General features: G+C 43.7%; 1 protein-coding gene across 2 annotated transcripts in view; it reads left to right on the forward strand.

The window, feature by feature from the left end:
* Positions 1 to 15,758, forward strand: part of LOC135903925 (gastrin/cholecystokinin type B receptor-like) — a 253,501-nt gene that overhangs the window by 133,390 nt on the left and 104,353 nt on the right. The window contains exon 1 of one of the 2 annotated variants that reach the window (XM_070535222.1): positions 1,885 to 1,975. The exons of the other annotated variant lie outside the window; for it this stretch is intronic. The gene's annotated coding sequence lies outside the window, so the exon portion shown is untranslated. Of the gene's footprint in view, positions 1 to 1,884; positions 1,976 to 15,758 lie in introns of those variants that run through there. 2 annotated transcript variants of the gene reach the window in all.

Consider the following 15,758-nt stretch of genomic DNA (forward strand, 5'->3'; position numbering starts at 1 on the left):
CAGTTTTGTTAACTACAAGCTTTTCCAAGAAGAATTTATATCTGTTTTCTGTGTTTATCGCATTTTTATTTTCGCATGCAAATTACCAGATTTTTTCCATTTAATTGCACCGAGGGCCATAAGTAGTCCTCAATCTATTCATGATGTGTTTCTAGCTTCTTTATCTTAATGGGGTTTTATTTTTAAACTTTCAGAACTCTACAGGGGTAGGGCGAACTCAACCCTGCTTACCAACCCTGCTTACCTTCCCCCAATCTCTGGACACGCTCAGTTTAGCCCACTGGAAAACCTAAATTCTTGGTGACAAATTCTCCGATGAGTGCTTCGGTGCCTTTCCATGTTTCTCAACACCGTTTATAAATGCCTTTGAGTAATGATTATTGTGGCGCATACAGTCATTCAAGTCATCAAACGCTGGTTTTTATTGTTCCCTTAGTTCAGCCTCAGTTCTATCCAGCTTACCTGCAGAATGTTTGTAGAGAAGCCCCATACTGTGAAATGTCTTAGGACGGTTATTAAAGGTAGCTGATCTTTCTTCGAGTTTATAAGGAGGTCGTTTAAGTTCAGTGGATTTTTATTGAATGCACTTTACATTTGCTATTATATCTTTTCAGAACTTTCGTTTGAAACAGCCAGTCAGAGTCATATTCAAATATAAGTCTTTGTGGTAAAAGAAATCCAGAAAAAATATCTTAACTATTTCATACTCTCTGTATTTAACGAACGTCAAACGTGTATCGTGAAACAACCGGTATAAAAAACCGTGTGTTTTCATTTAAACCCATACGATCATATTGGATAGTGAACGAAACATATGGCTTTTTTTTTCTTGTTCAGATTTTTAATGTGAATGCATTATGAATTTTCTTTACGCGTACCTCTACTGATGTCCTATAAAAAATTCGTCTTTTTGGTCAAAAAGCATGAAAATGCTTTTTGACCAAGTGACCAGGGCAGTATATGTGCAGAACCTTATCATTTACTAAAAATCCATGAAAAAAGAACTGAGTCTGCGGACACCTGATGTTCGCTTCACAAGCAATGAACGAATGGGAGGGAATCAAAGAACTAAAAGAAAAGGAAGAAAACGAAGCGCTCTAATAGGAGGCCCTAAAATATATGGTACTCTTAGTGAACTAAATTCCACGGACACGAGAGCCAGCTTGAAGAGCGAGTTGCCATCAACATTAGCCTTCTCAAAAGGGTTTACGGGAAACGGATCATACTGGCTTATGGTCGGCTCAAGTATAATCTAAGTAAAGGACAAACAGGCAAGAGGCTGGGAAAGAAACGGGAAATATTGTGTCAAAAATCTCAGAATCTCAGAAAAGGTTTTCAGCGTACTTATTGCGGAAAAGCCTCAGCACTTAGCAGGCGTTACGGTTTTGGAAGTCGGCCTCTACGAACATAAGATAGAGCGTCATAAGAACATCAAGAGCTTGGAGGGGAGAGCCCTGGAGGTATTAGGAAACAATCTTGGGCTATTGTAGACAGGGTAGCGTTTTTGCTCCGCCGTAGTGCTCCTGAGAGTTCTAACTCAGACGAGAGGATAAAATCTTAGATTAGTGAGATAGCTTGCGAAATCAATAAAAGGTAGCGTTGCTTTCGAATCTCGGAGGGAACTTTCTGAAGCAGAAAAGCTTTTGTAGTGCTTATTCCACTTCAGTGTTTCAGCTTAATCAAATAGAAGTGAAATTAAAGAAAAAAGAAAAATAATTTAAGAAAGAAACATGTCATAAGCTTATGTTTCATTTGTTAGTTGCGTGAGTTGTTGGCGCGAGCTTCGCATGTTATAGGTAGTAGACAAGCCGTGAATGCAAAAACAGCAGTTTGAATACCTTTATTCTGTTTCTGTGACGTTGCTAGCGCATGTGTCACCGCAGGAAAGACCAGCGCACGGAACACGATTGGAGCACGCCTTTCTGCGGACTGTGTAGACAATATCTGTCTATCCTCATCATTGATAGAGTCTGGGGTAAGCCTGCGAATTCTTAGTAAGCTATTGTGGCATCTTCATTTACAGCAAGTCGGCTGGTGCAGTAGTTAGCACATAGTTACGCATTCATGTGAAGGCACCAGTTCGAGTACTCTCGGAGCTTATTTACAAGAACATGAGTGCCCATCGCACCGTTTTAGGGTCAACCCTTGCATCTACTTTTTTCTGTACTAAGCATTTGATTCAGCTGTACAAGTTTTTGTTAAAATTGCGGAGGCGTCGGACGTGGACATTTTCATTTTTCTGAAAAGCTTGATGCTCACTGTTTTCTCGATTTCATAAACAGCGCCACCAGGATAGCGTTGACTGAATTAGTGAGGTAGACTATGGGTCCAGAATTACGATCACTTGCGTGATCTGTGCACGCAACAGAAAAGACAAATGTCACATATGAAATCAAAGGAGATTTTGTCACTATTATTCACACGTACGCAGAACTTCTTTGATGATTCATTGATGTTGAGTTATTCTTTCTTGCGTGTTTCTGTTTGTACTCCCGACAATTGCATTACGAGCGCCGCGGTAGCAGGTCAGTCAATTGCTTACAAGTGCGAAATGTCCAAGCAATGACTGATCGAAGGAGGCACCACTGTAGGTTAAATGAGGCATAGCATTCCCGACTTCCTAGCGTATAAGCCCATAGCGTTTGCGGAAATAATACTGGGCCTGTTACCCCCCCTCCCCTTTGGTCCTTCTCATTAGCTCTAGAAGAGCCGCTGTCCAAAGCTGTAGAAAGGCCGAAGGCACCTATGGGAACTGCCAAGGTTGCCTGCCTTTCGCGAGGTTCAGAGCTGTATTGTTACGACGGCACGTCTCACATCTCTGAATATTTACCGGGGGCGCTAGTTTCGCTTGGCAAGAGGCAGGCAGACGCAATGAGTGGGCGATACGCGGCTCGTGGCTTCTGGGTAAGCGCTAAAAATTTCTCCCTTCTTGCTTTTACACACAAGTGTTAAGTGCTGTTCAATTTCACCGAGGCCGCGTGCGTCCGTGAAATTCAGAAAACAAGAGGTTAGGACCACAGAAAATTGACACTGTATCACACTATAGAGGGCGGACAAATCAGCGGATCTCTTAGGCATATAGGGCCCTCTGGGCTGTACATTTCGGCGGGACTATATGACTGAGCTATGTCGAACGCTCGGTTGCTATGGTCAGAAGTTCGAATCCCCCCCACCCTTCCCTTGTTCTTTTTTTTTATCTGACGATGGTCTGTCTGAATTTGACATATTCCAGTGCACTACATCTGCAGGCTTGGAGTGACGCCTAATACCGGCAAAAGATGCCGAGAGCGAGTGGGGCTATATTAATCCAGTTACAACCAAATTAGGAAGGCCCACTAAGCTTCAGCAAAGATACTCCCTCACCAGGACAGGAATTTGCCTCCCTGGTGCAGTATTCGATCACTACCTCCCTAATGATTCCTACATGCAACTCATGGCCCTCAGTCCCCAGCAGCTGTGGAGCACCTGATAAAAGCGGCGGTCACACCTGTAACGCAGCAGAGGGTGCTGAGAATCTCTGGGTCCGGACAGGCCGCCAATGGAAAGTGATCTTGTCAACCTTTAACAGCCGAAATCTGTCGAGTGAGGCTAGCTTAGCAGGACTCTTTGAGGAACTATTAGACATTGTTTGGGACATCATTGGCCTTAGTGAGATTAGAACTGGTGACGCTTATACATTGCTGAATAACGGCCACGTCCTCTGCTTTAGAGGTCTCCCAGATAAGCAATACGGGGTAGGATTCCTAATCCATAAGGACATAACGCGCAACGTTGTTGAATTCTACAGCGTTAATGAGAGGGTAGCTGTAGTCGCAATCAAACTTAATAAGAGGTATATATTAAAGGTAGTACAAGCCTACACTCCAACATCCATTCACGATAATGAGGATGTTGATCAGGTTTATCAAGACGTTGAATTGGAGACGAGAAAAGTGCAAACTCAGTATACTGTAGTAATGGGTAACTTCATTGCAAAAAGGGGACAAAAGACAGGCGGGTGAACAAACTGTTGGCAACTACAGCGTCGATCTAGAAACACTAGAGGAGAGATGGTCGTATAATTCGCAGAAAAGAGTAAGCTGAGAATAATGAACACCTTTTTCAGGAAGCGTAGCAACAGAAAGTTAACCAGGAAAAGCCCTAATGGTTAAACAAGAAATAAAATTGATTTCATGCTTTCTGCCGATACCAGCTTAGTGCAGGATGTAGAAGTGATAGGTAGTGTAAATTTGTAGTGATCATAGGTTAGTGATGGCTTGTATTCATCTCAATTCGCACAGAGAAAGAGTAAAATTGGTGAAGAAGAAACAGGTCATCTTAGAGGCGGTAAGGATAAAAGCAGACTAATTCATGCTGGTACTTGCAAACAAATATGGAGCCTTAGAACAGAGAGATAAGGATGACATGGAGGTAGAGAATGGAACCGTAACCACGCTGGCTTCAGAGGCAGCAATTGAAGTAGAGGCAAGGCGCCAAGACAACCAGTAGCTAAGCTCTCCTAACTAACAAAGGACTTAATAAAGAAACGACAAAGAATGAAAGTATCCAACTCAAGAGATAAGGTAGCATTCGCGTAACTGTCAAAACTGATCAACAAGGCTAAAATAAGTGATATTAGAAACTATAACTTGAGAAAGACTGAAGAAGCCGTAAAAAATGGACGCAGCCTGAAATCAGTGAGAAAGAAACTTGGAATAGGACAAACGAAGATGTATGCACTAAAAGATAAGCAGGGTAATATCATCAGCAATATTGAAGATACAGTAAAAGCAGCGGAATAATTTTATACTGACCTTTACAGTACCCAGACGACTCAGGAGCACTCTATTCGAAATAATAATGAACAGCATATAGAAACTCCTCCTATAACTAGAGATGAGGTCAGAAAGGCCTTGCGAGGCATGAAGCGAGGAATAGCGGCAGGTGAGGATGGAATTAAAGTCGATTTAATCAAAGAAGGAGGAGACATAATGCTTGGAAAACTGGCGGCTCTTTATACGAAGTGTCTATTGACTGCAACGGTCCCAGAAAACTGGAAGAATGCAGACATTATACTAATCCACAAAAAGGGAGACATTAAAGAATTGAAAAATTATACTACCATTACCTTGCTCCCAGTATTATATAAAATATTTGCCAAAATATTCCCCAATAGAATAAGGGCAACACTGCATTTTGTCAACCAAGGGAACAGGCTGGCTTCAGGAAGGGATATTTTACAATGGGTCACATCCATGTCATCAATCAGGTTATCGAGAAATCCGCAGAGTACATTCACCCTCTATATATGGCTTTCATAGATTACGAAAAGGAATTCGATTCAGTAGAGATACCAGCAGTCATAGAGGTATTTCGTAATGAAGGAGTACAGACCGCTTACGCAAATACCTTGGAAAATATCTACACAGATTCCACAGCCACCTTAATTCTACACAAGAAAAGTAGGAAGATACCTATAAAGAAAGGGGTCAGACAAGGAGACACATTCTGTCCAATGCTATTCACTGCGTGCTTGGAAGCAGTATTCAAGCTATTGAACTGGGAAGGCTTAGGAGTAAAGATCGACGGCTAATACTTCAGCAACCTTCGGTTTGCTGATGACGTAGTTCTATTCAGCAATACTGCAGAGGAGTTACAACAAGTGATTGAGGACCTTAACAGAGAGAGTGTAAGGGTGAGGTTGAAGATTAATATGCAGAAGACAAAGATAATAATGAATAACCAGGCAAGGGAACATGAGTTCAGGATCGCCAGTCAGCCTCTAGAGTCCGTAAAGGAGTACGTTTACCAAGGTCAATTAATCACAGGGGACCCTGATCTTGAGAAGGAAATTCATAAAATAATAAAAATGGGTTGGATCTCATACGGCAGAAATTGTCAGCTACTGACTGGAAGCTTACCATTATCATTGAAAAGGAAGGTATTCAATCAGCGCATTTTACCGGTGATGACGTATGGGGCAGAGACTTAGAGACTGACAAAGAAGCTTGAGAACAAGTTAACCACGCAAAGAACGATGGAACGAAGAATGTTAGGCTTAACTTTAAGAGACAGAAAGAGAGCAGTTTGCATCAGAGATCGAAATGGTATAGACGATATTCTAATTGACATTAAGAGAAAGAAATGGTGCTGGGCAGGTCATGTAATGCGCAGGTTAGATAACCGTTGGTCCATTCGGCGGACGGAATGGGTGCCAAGAGAAAGGAAGCGCAGTAGAGGATGGCAGAAGACTAGGGGGTGCGACGAAATTAGGAAATTTGGGGTTGCTAGTTGGAATTGGTTGGCGCAGGACACGCGTAATTGGAGATCGCAGGGAGGGCCCTTCGTCCTGCAGTGGACATTAAATAGACTGAAGATGATGATAATGATGAACAGAATGAAAGTTCGTTAGCGATCTAACAGGACATGTCTTTTTTATTGATACGAATAAATAAAGGGCCTGGAGACAAATAATTGCGCAGACAAATTGTTTCAGATAATAAACAAAACATATTGCACATCACGCAATATTACCAAGGTAAAGGAAATGCATAAATTAACAAACACGGTATATCCTCAAAGCCCAAGAAGTCCCACCAGAGAAATGTAGCTTCAATATCACAAGAACTATATATATATATATATATATATATATATATATATATATATATATATATATATATATATATATATATATATATATATATATATATATACAAACAAGCAAAAAAAGACGTATTATGGGCCTTTGCGTGCAAAAACCAAGATATTGACACGTCTCCTTGTTTGCCTTTGTCGGGCGACATATTTCATCGCCTAACAACAAATGTTATCGCACTGCGCAGGACGCGCCGGCACGTATCGGAAGTTTCTGGAATGTTATCGATGCTTCCTTCCACTGTCTGTGACCGAACCTTTTGTAATCTGATTGCATGTGTGCGCGACGCGAATAATGTAGAACTTTGTGGAAGGCGCGTTGGGTCACAGCGATTACTCTGGAACGTTCGACGACTGATGTATAAAAGCCGACGCGCTTGACCAGCTCATCAGATTTTCGACCATTGCCGACTGTGTTCGCCGCTATCGCCGTTCTTTGAGTGTAGCCTGTTTTTGAGGGCACAAGTTCGCCCAATAAAACGCTAGTTTCATTAATAACAGTATTGCTACTGTGTTCTTTATACGTCACTACCATGTGACATCTGGTGGAGGTGCTTGTGCGTTCATGTACCGAATGTCCCCGCAAAGCCGCGATACAATCCCGAAGCCCGAGGACAAAACCAGCATCGCCCAAGACCAGCGTGCTAGCCGCAGACTGCAAGGACTGCCCCAGAGCGCGGACTTCTACCTGAGACGGAGCTGAAATACCTCCTCGAGTATTTGGAAGGGCACACCAACGTTGTCCCTAGGGCATTTAGGAGAGGATTGTCTTTGTTTTTGCTTCAAAACAACCGTCTCGTAAAGAAGAACCTACCACCAGTCCGCGCCAACTACCTTCTTGTTTTTCCCTCATGGCTGCGTCCAGAAGTATTACACGCCCTACATGACGATCCGACCGCTGGACACCTCGGATGCTCCCGGACACTATCGAGGATACAGGAAAGGTGTTATTGGCCGCGCCTGACAACCGACGTCGCCCGTTACGTAAGAACATGCCGAGGCTATCAGTGACGCAAGACACCACCGACAAGGCCAGCGGAATTACTACAGCCAATCGAGCCTCCTTGCCGACCATTTCAGCAGATCGGGATGGACTTATTGGGAGCCTTTCCGACGTCAACAACTGGAAATAAGTAATAGAAGAAAAAAGCGTGGCAAGCGAAGGAACAACATCGCTTTTCACTTGCGTCACGCCAAGACGCCAGTCAGGTTCGTTCCTCTGAGGAACGCCAGAAATAGGCCATGAGCTTTGCCGCACTTTTGTCCCTCTTCCGAAAGCCGTCGTAGTGCGGCTACCTTTCTCAGAGCGCCGAACATCGTAAATTGCTCGGACAGGGGCTGACACTCGGAATGTGACCCAGTCGGGACGAATCAACATCTGTGATAAACCTGCCGCATTTCCTGGCCGCCGCATCTGCTCCCATTCGTGGCTGTGCTCTACTGGGGTTCGCTAGAAGGAACGGGTGTCATGTTTTGCGCTATATGCCAACGAACGTCTGCGTACAAGGTAACGCTGGTGTAATTAACTTCGACAGACAGCACAATTGTGCCTGTTGGTAGCCGGATATAAAAAAAGCCTTTTTGCACTCATTATACTATAATGTGTGATGCTTTTCACCGATGTTTTCGTAAAAGAGTATTAAATATAATATTATTTGAAATAATATTTCAGCTTTATGACGCCCCAAAACGCGTAAACGGTCGTGTGCAAATGCAAATATTTCGCGGGTTTTATTTATCAGTAGGAAAAATGAGTGCGCAATTAGCACGTCGCTGCAAATATCGCAATTAGATGTCCTTTGGCTATGCCAACAAATGCCTCATTGTCACTTTGATAACTAGGATAGTACGTCGCTAGTTAGGTAATTAGTTACACTTACAAAATCAAATCTCAGTATTAAAAAAAATCACTGGTCCACTGTCCACTCCACTCACTCCACTGTCCTCACAATCCCCAATCACTCCACTGTCCCGGAGACAAAATGCACTAGGTTTTTTCGAGTAATGCAATTGGGCTCATGAGAGTTATATTGAGATGCCGTGTATATATTTATGACCTCTTCGTGCAAGTGAGGATGGTTCCACCCCTAAAAAGTGTTTTCAGTGTTTTTTTGCTCACTGGAAAGAGAAGGAATACTGGGACACATATCATTCACGTGCATTTCGCACGCCATTGATGAAAGACTGCCGAAGTGGTCACTGAAATTTGCAGGATTTCTTTCAGGGTCAAAAAAGTATGCAAAGCAATTTGAAGCGAAGTGAACATACAGCAACATGTTCATTCTCCAGGCACAAGCTATCCATGCCTTTAGAAATATTTGTTAATTGGCTACCTCCTTCTCATCAAAAAATTTCATAAACTTTGTCATGTGTGTATACTTAAATACGTTGTATATGTGCATGGCGTTTACTATGGAAAATTAAAACAATGTTGAAGTCAGAAAATACGGATGAGGCAGCCGCTGCTAGTGCTTCTAATGCGTTTGTCCTCCTATTGTCAGGATTTGCAGAAATAAAGCGAAAGTATGAATTAAAAGCCATGCACGTCCGCGTCAGCAATGATGCAGTAAGCGATTCATCATCATCATCATCATCATCATCATCATCATCATCATCATCGTCGTCGTCGTCGTCGTCGTCATCATCATCATCATCAGCCTGGTTACGCCCACTGCAGGGCAAAGGCCTCTCCCATACTTCTCCAACTACTCCGGTCATGTACTAATTGTGGCCATGTTGTCCCTGCAAACTTCTTAATCTCATCCGCCCACCTAACTTTCTGCCGCCCTCTGCTAGGCTTCCCTTCCCCTGGAATCCATTCCATAACTCTTAATGACTATCGGTTATCTTCCCTCCTCATTACGTGTACTGCCCATGCCCATTTCATTTTCTTGATTGTTCGGCAGTAAGCGATTAGCCACAATTAAATTTTAAGTGAGAAGGTCGAGGTAGTTCAAAAGAAACCTCAAATGATGTGGGTGACAAAACTCTGGTAATAACATTTTAGGTGTGTGCAGGGGGGAGGGAGGGGAGGCTTTGACGCCGCCGGAAGGGGGGGGGGAAACTGGACTCCGGAGCCCCCCCGTAGTCAGCGCCTATGAAAACAGAGAAGTGGAGGATTACATTCTTTGTAGGCGCTTCCGCATGCCACTGAAACTTCCTGTCCTTTCTCCCTCTTTTTGTGCGGCAGTAATGTGCGTTAAAGGTAGGCGCTTTGCCATTCTTTTTTTAACGTTAATAAAATTGGAGGACGTTTAAGCTTCGCCTTTAAGAATGAAACTCGACAACACTTAAAGGTCCCTGACGTCTCACGCTTTCCGCAAGTGCAGCTTATGTAACCGTAATATTTTCCTGGAAACTCTGGCAGCGAACGCTTCGACGAAGGTGATTTTTGTGGTAGAAACGTGGCCTCTTGCGTGGGTCGATCTGCTGTTACTGCTTCGCACTTTTAATATTTCAGTCTGACAACATCCAACATAAAAGGTATGTGTTGTCGGTGTTTCTCTTGCATGACATTTGGTTTTGGGCTGTCATTCTCAAAATTCTGGAGAGTAACTTAGTAAAGAAGGAAAGACAAGGTGTTAGCAGCTTTGGCTTCGAAATCATTTGTTGCTGATAAGACAGTAGATGCTGGGCGCCGGACGCGGGACGTCAATGCCGTATTTTCGACGACACGGGGTCTTTAACGTTATCGCGTTAAAATATACACATGCTAGGGGCTGTACTCTGTACAACTTTGCAGCTTTCTTGTGACATAAGATCAATCAAAATAAAGTCACATGGGGCACTTTCACGCACAAAACAGGAACAAATTTTTTTGGTGATTAATCATACGGACGTAAGATCTAGGCGAAGAGCAATAACAATGAAAAGAAGAAAACAGAAGAAAAAAGGTAAGGTTCGCAGTAAGATTGTGTGTCAGTAAGTCTCGTAGTTTTTACACACACACACACACACACACACACACACACACACACACACACACACACACACACACACACACGCACACGCACACGCACACGCACACACACACACACACACACACGCACGCACGCACGCACACACACACACACACACGCGCACACACACACACACACACACACACACGCGCGCGCGCACACGCACACACGCACACACGCACACACGCGCACACGCGCACACGCACACGCACGCACAAACACGCGCGCGCGCGTTTGTGCGTGTGTGTGTTTGTGCGTATACGTTTGTGCGTATATACATATATATATATATATATATATATATATATATATATATATATATATATATATATATATATATATATATATATATATATATATATATATATATATATATATATATAGTCGCCCGCGCAAACGTATAGAAATTGTGTGCGCACCTTTCGTCACGATAACCACCTTTCAAGACAATAAATGCGTTCGTACCTTTGTTCAAAATTCTGTGGCATTACTGAGCCGTGTGCTAAACAACTTCGTTGGTCGTCCACCTTCACAGAGTGGAATGGCTCCTGTCTTTTTTGCTTGCTTCATTTAGGAACTTCATTTTACCCAAAATACATACTAATTGTGGCAAGGAGAGCGTCCATTTTTAATCTATCGCATTATGGAACACACTACCATTACATATAAAAGCACTTAAGATTCACGAATTTAAGAAACAACTAAAAGAGTACATTCTGTCGAATACTGATGCCTAGGTTCATACTCACAACCATTCTTTCAGGGTGCCTTCGTTTCATTTTCATTGACAAACCGTTAGGTTTCTGTCTCGGCCTTACATATGCGTGTATGTGTGTACGTATATATATATATATATATATATATATATATATATATATATATATATATATATATATATATATATATATATATATATATATATATATATATATATATATATATATATATATATATTGTTACGCATGAAGAAAACGAAGACCAGTGAACGTGCTTGCGGTCCCGGGTGGAGGAAGGAAGAAGAGGACGACGCTCGGTTGATAAACCAGCTGACCGCTCTTGCGCTCACCACTCACTCCACAGAACTTTGAATCTTCGTCCCATTTAAACAAAACCTTTCGCCCTAACACGTGTTTAAACGAGACACTCATGACGGAAATTGTTGCGCCTGTGTCCACCAGAGCCATCACAGGGACATTATCTACAAGCACGCGCACTTTGTTTTTCAGCATCAACACAGGAGGTATTTCTGTCAGTAGCACGTCTCCAGCGACCTCACCTCCATCGGCCGCGCTAGCTAGTTTTCCGGTGACGAAGGGGACGTGGTGCGATGCCGCGGTGAGGGAGAACGGGGAGTACGACGTTGCGGTGGGGGTGTCAAACTCCTGTCAGATGCCGGGGAGCGATTCCGGGAGCTGCTGAGCCAATACTCGTCGCCAGATGATACGTGTGCTGGCCACGGGGCAGCGTGCGACCGTTCGGAGGGCCGAGAAAACTCTGAGGGCTGGCCATACCACGTGGTCATACGCTGGTTGCAAAACCGCGATATATGACCCGGTACACCACAGGAATAACACACCGGGAGAGGTCGAAACCTTGGTTGTTCGTCGATGAAGCGGATATTATCATTTTCCCGCGTGTAGTGGGTTGGTTCGTGGCGTGTGTCACGACGATACATCGGGCGTCGAGTAGGCGTGCGTTGAGCGCGTTGGTCATAGCGCGGAGTCGGAGGGCGTGTTGTCATCCTCGGCTGTGGGGCTGCGCTGTACTCTACGGCCGCTGCGGTAACCATCGGTTGCCAAGGGGCCGAATGTGGCGTCGTCATAGCCTCACGTGACGTGTACACGCCATGGTGGTCAGCAGTTGAATGCAACTCCTCGCGGCGGGAAAGTTCCTCGCGGACGATCTGTCGGATGGTGGAAGGAAGGTCGAGGCAAGGACTTGTGTCCACACTGGCAACCGTCGTCACGTTTGCCAATCGACCAAACTTTGGCGCAATCCAACGCATCTTGAGCGTTTCAAAAGTTCTGCAGTGCCGAATGACGTCAGACACAGAACTGAGGCTCTCCTTTCCAATTAGAAAATTGTATACATCCTCAGCCACTCCTTTCAGCAAATGTCCGACTTTATCTTCTTCTGACATGCGAGCACTGGCCACCTTGCACAGCTTTAATACTTCTTCGATATATGTTGTGCATGTCTCACCTGGTAGCTGCGCCCGTTGAGACAGTGTCTGCTCCGCACGCTTCTTTTTGGCGACTGAGTCCCCAAAACAAGCCTTTAGCTCGTCCGCAAAATGTTCCCACGTCGTAAGCGCGTCCTCGTGGTTCTCGGTAAGGGAGAACACCACATTGGTGAGCTGAGCGGTTGCATCCCACCCGTTGGATTTGCTCACTCGTTTGTAGTGGACGAGCCACTCGTCGGCATCTTCCCCCGCTTTGCCTCCGAAGGTGGGTGGAACTCGGAAGTATGGCAGTGGACTGCTAGGCGCTGCCCTCGGAGTGGCTCCTTCTTCTGGCATGTCGAAGATGGTCACGGCTGATGGCGGGAGGCCGGCAAGTCGACGGCTTCGACGAAGCTGCGGCAGTGATGGTTCCGTTGTTGTGAGCGATACCCCGCACCTCCACCACTTTGTTGCGTGCGAAGGAGACCGTTTGTAACCCTTACGGATGAAGGGGACCGTTTACTTTTAGTCGCGGAGGTGAGCGCAAGAGCGGTCAGCTGGTTTATCAACCGAGCGTCGTCCTCTTCTTCCTTCCTCCACCCGGGACCGCAAGCACGTTCACTGGTCTTCGTTTTCTTCATGCGTAACAATATATATATATATATATATATAGAATGTGTGTGTGTATGTATATGTATGTATGTATATATATATATATTGCTCTTGCATTCTTGTGATATATGAGATTGAGTCTGTGTTAAATAATAATATAATAATTGTATACTGGGAGTTATCTTACACAACTGTGTTATAACTAGATTCTATAACATGGAAGTATCTGCCTGCATTTGTGTTTAAAATACTGTTATACCCACAATTTATGCGTGTTTGTATTGCTACACCAGCCGCGACCGTGCATGTTTGGTTGACCGGAGCTTTGTTTAGCCGAAGAAAATTCGGCTTTTTTTTCCGGCTCTTCCTTTTTCACCTTGTATCCAGTGGTGAAAATAAAAATGATGATGATGGCAATGATGATATACATTCAAGTTAGCAAATTATACTGTGTTTGTCACGTCAGCTTCTCTCTTACTATATTAATTGTCAACGAGACTGTGTTACACTGTTTTCTTTTCGTGACATTTATGCACATGTAATTCTTCAATCATGTTGTTTATACTAAAGCCTGTAATTCTTTCATGTTAACGATTTGTCGAAACTGCTGTAATTTTTGTTTTATTACGTTTACATTGTAAAGGAGGTCCCATTGCAGTCTTTGATTTGGGGACCTCCTTTTGTGTATTAAAATCTTGTAATCTTTCTCAATAAAAAAACGATTCTTATTCTGATTGAAGCCCTTTGTGTAGGGCTTCAATATATTCAACACGTTTTAGTATTTTCCTAATTTAGTTTTTAGCTGGGGAGTTCTATTAGTTGACCTTGAGAAGACCCCACGAGGCCCCTCAAGCAAGGAATGTTACCACAGAAATCTCTGTGGAAATGTATGTGGCAAAAATTGAAATACGATAAGATAAGACAAATGAGACGTACTGCATACTTTCGTTTTACAAAATAAAAGAAAATACAGTTATTCGCGGACGAAATGAGTCGTTAAGAGCATATAGTCATAAGGAGTCATAGGAGCATAGTCACAGGCATCGCGAAAATTTGCTTTATGTCAATAAGACTATTAAAGTGGTGTGGGCAACACACTACGCTACATAGACACATCAACTGTTTTCACGCGGAGGCATGCTATAATGGAAAACTAGCTTTTGGGACGGCCCAATCCTACCACTCGTGGTGCCGCTTTTTAATATCGTTGATTGTGCGCTTACACTCACTTGTGCCCGTACAGAACTCCTTACAGCTCGAGTAGCATTATCGGAAAAAAGAAAGAGAAAAAAAAACACTCTAGGCTTGTTAGCTGACTTTTGAATTGTATTGTGCGCGCTCTCCGATATCACACAACAGTAGAAGAAAGCTGGAGGGAGAAACTAATCATGTGAAAAGTTCAGATGGGCAGTGCCTTTGTTGCTGCAGCCAATTACTGGGATGACTTCGAGAGGATAGGTTACCTGACCACTTTGCTTTAGTTTCGGTCTTTGTGCGCAGCGTCTCCACGCTAGTTCGGAGTGCCTACTCTAAGAGCCGAAGTCGGGACAAATGTTTAACTCTCAGAGTAAGCTCACTGCACAGCTACTCTCCTGAGTGTACAATGTGCATTAAACTCAAAAGGCTCGGAGTGAAGTTAGCAAATTGGATCTCGAGAAACGTGTGTGCACTTGGGACACACATGGCAGAAGCTCGCATCTGATTCGGTTCAATGACCTGCCAATAAACACGCGTTCACTAACGCACGCGGAAAGGAATGGAGTGTTTCCATGGCAACATATAGAAACTGGTACGCCACTAAGCTTAACAAAGCGTTTTCGATGACCAGTTAGAAGGTTTAACTCGATATCTAACGTCAACACCAGAAGCAGCACACACGGACATATGGAGCTTGTTCGCAACCACCTTTCAAAGTGAAGGTTCTTTCTTCAAATAAACTGTTATAATTTTGATTTCGGACTCGTCGTTTCGTGTCTGTGCTGCTTTTTGCATCTTCTTTCTATTATACGTGTAATTTATCCTGCGCAAGATCAACGTGTGGGCCGCATGACTGTATAGTGGAGGTCATAGACCTCTGGGCTGCCCAGGTTCTGCTTAATGAATTCCCCAGGCGTTACGCAAGTGCAAAGTTCTGCAACAGCATTCCCAAGTTTGGCTCTCATGAGTTGATGAGTAGTAAGCGGCATACGTGAGAACCATTATTTAAAAAAAATGAGATTGAAACGTTGGCGTCTGGTTATGCACAATCCTGGCCGCTGTCCATGCAGGGCTCTCGTGAATCCCGCATGAGCTGTCAAAGGGTTGAGTAACCGACATTTATTCATGAAATTCATAAAGGCAGGTTTTATTTTCATTGTCAAATTAGTCCTACATTATGCCTAAACAGGCAC

The sequence above is a fragment of the Dermacentor albipictus genome, chromosome 3 (genome assembly GCF_038994185.2).
Source record: "Dermacentor albipictus isolate Rhodes 1998 colony chromosome 3, USDA_Dalb.pri_finalv2, whole genome shotgun sequence".
NCBI lineage: Eukaryota > Metazoa > Arthropoda > Arachnida > Ixodida > Ixodidae > Dermacentor > Dermacentor albipictus.